The 2,869-nt window shown below is 49.6% G+C and overlaps 1 protein-coding gene across 1 annotated transcript in view; it reads left to right on the forward strand.

The window, feature by feature from the left end:
* LOC106805106 (inactive phospholipase C-like protein 2) overlaps window positions 1–2,869 on the forward strand; it is a 34,859-nt gene that overhangs the window by 5,649 nt on the left and 26,341 nt on the right.

Consider the following 2,869-nt stretch of genomic DNA (forward strand, 5'->3'; position numbering starts at 1 on the left):
ATCCTTGCCCTCCCCCCTAAACGTATATTGCAGCATCGGTAATAGGCGTACATGCTGCGCTGCGTCAGTGTTGCCGACCTTGTTAGCTAGCTAACTGCCATGGTCGATGCTGGGGCCCCTTTCTCACACTATCGTGAATCGTTGTAACTATTATGTCGTTATAGTGTGACTATTGTTGAATTGTTGTGACTATTGTGTCTAAAAGGTCGTCACCTTTTTCACGACGCTTCATGAAAGTTACAACATTTCAGACTCATGATGTCGTAATTGTTTGCGATGTTTCTGTGAGGCGGGCTCCCGTATACGAAAGTGACTGAGGTTAGCTTTTAACGCTACCTAACAGAGCTCCCACGTACGAACTCAAGCACACACACGCACGCACGCACGCACGCACGCACACATGCGCGCGCACACAGTCACACAGTTAGTGCTAACATTAGGTCAGCTAGTGCTGAGGTACGATTTACTGCCACCAGTGTGAATGTTGATTGCTAAGGACAGTGCCTCCGAAAGCAGACTCCAAATTTTTTGAAGGACGGAATTCCCGGATATTATTTTGTGACTCATCACAGACATTTGTGTCAATCTCAATGACCTCTGTGAATCTCAGTACTCAGTACTGTGCGGGTTATGAGTCCTTGGTGGTGGAATACATGCATTTTTTGTCAGACAAAATCGGAAAAAATCGGGAATGTTAATGTTAATGTTAGCCGCAGCAGCAGCAGTAGTTCCTCTGGCTGTCACAGCCACAAGAAGCGCCAAGTGAATATTACAGTAATTGCGCAGCAGCAGCAGCAGCAGCAGCACTCGCTTAATCTTGCGGACAGTCGTGATCGTTTGAGTTATGACTCCCGTAATCAATACGAATGTAAAATCATTATTCGCATTAATGCGTATGGAACGTATAGTTTAAACGGATTTGCGAAATTTGCCGAGAATCGCCTGCTGCAGAGATGATGCGGTGAGCGACAGTGGTGCCGTCTATGACGCAGTTCTGTAGAGATTCGCGACAGTATTCCTGCCGCATCAGCGCAACACAACGAGAAATTACAACTTTCGACTGGCGCGAGAATCATTTGATGAATATTCATTTGGAAAATTGCGTTGCATTCACGACCAAACGTAAGAAAGCGTCGGCGCTAACGTCATAAGGCGGGTGCGTTTATGTTTGTCCCGTCGCACTCAGTATTAATTAATTTTGCTCTGGTTAAACTAAATGCATTTACTAGCCGGCAGCGTCACCGCGCAAGTGAAGCGTGAAAAATCGAAAGAGTGTTTTATCCCGTTAGGAGGCGAATTTAACCTCTGTGAACAAAATTAGGAAAAAGTATTATTCTGAGTACGAGGGTCAAGCCATATATAGGCTTGTGACGTCACACCGGACGTTTTTGCGCGATGTTAGTTGTTGTTCAGCTGCGGAGTGCAGTGTTGCTAATTTTGTATCTGCTTTACGATCCTGCCGCAAGCATCTCAACATGCGGAGGGGAAAAAATCGATGGGCAATTTAAGAGGAACATATACAATTTTAACAAGGCGCGCACGCGAGAGAAATAGAGAGAGAGAGAGAGAGAGAGAGAGAGCGCGCGCGCGCGAGGAAGAGAATAGAGTGACAGTGATGGTAAGAGAAGGGCTCTTAACTGCAAATTATATGGTATCGAATAGGAGGGCTGTGCCAGTCTGTGCTCTTTAATCTGTATAGGTTCTTACCTCGTCACCCACGATGTCATAGCTTTCTTTTGCCCCCGTAAGTCCCTGTAGTGGCCTCTTGCCCCCGTAACCCCCTGTAGTGGCCTCTTGCTCCCGTAACCCCCTGTAGTGGCCTCTTGCCCCCGTAACCCCCTGTAGTGGCCTCTTGCCCCTCTATGACCTGCGTTCATAACATGGCTTCATGCCAATATAACTAGCGTAGTAACATCTTGTCATCGCAATTCGCAGGCTGGTCTCTTGCCCATCTAATCCAGGCCATGGAATCATCTGGCCTCTGTTACCTGTATCGTGGCTTTCTTTTGCCGATGTAACCACTTGATGGCATCCTTTTGCCCGATGCGAGCCGCATTGTATAGATATCCCACCTGTAACCAGCATCGTCACTTCTTTTTGTACCTGTAACCCACATCTCGTGTTCTTTCCCTGCAACGCGTGTGCGCCATTGTCTCCGTAACCCGTGTGCTTTCTTGCTTAGCTGAAGTGCACCCTGGATGCTTGCCCCCTGTAACCCGTGTGTGGTTTCTATCCCCTGTAGCCCGTATGTGATGACTGGCACCCTGTAACCCGTGTGTGGTTTCTATCCCCTGTAGCCCGTATGTGATGACTGGCACCCTGTAACCCGTGTGTGGTTTCTATCCCCTGTAGCCCCTATGTGATGACTGGCACCCTGTAACCCGTGTGTGGTTTCTATCCCCTGTATACCGTATGTGATGACTGGCACCCTGTAACCCGTGTGTGGTTTCTTACCCCATTCTAACTCGCGTGGTTACCCACGCCTCTATAACCCCGTGTGACCGCGTTCTCTTTTGCTCTTTCTCTGTAACACCATGTAACCTGCAGCGTCTCTTGCTCCCCCCATCTGTAACACCATGTAACCCGTGGCGTCTCTTGCTCCTCCCCCTCTGCTGTAACACCATGTAAGTTGTAACCTGCGGCGTCTCTTGCTCCCCCCCCCCTCAGTAACCTCATGTAACCTGCGGCGTCTCTTGCGCCTCCCCCTCCTCAGTAACCCCGTGTAACCCGCGGCGTCTCTTGCTCCTCCCCCTCCTCAGTAACCCCGTGTAACCCGCGGCGTCTCTTGCGCCTCCCCCTCCCCTCTGTAACCCCATATAACTCGCGGCATCTCTTGCTCCCCCCCCCCTCTCCTCAGTAAAACCCATGT

The sequence above is a fragment of the Priapulus caudatus genome, unplaced genomic scaffold (assembly GCF_000485595.1).
Source record: "Priapulus caudatus unplaced genomic scaffold, Priapulus_caudatus-5.0.1 Scaffold100, whole genome shotgun sequence".
Taxonomy (NCBI): Eukaryota; Metazoa; Priapulida; class Priapulimorpha; order Priapulimorphida; family Priapulidae; genus Priapulus; species Priapulus caudatus.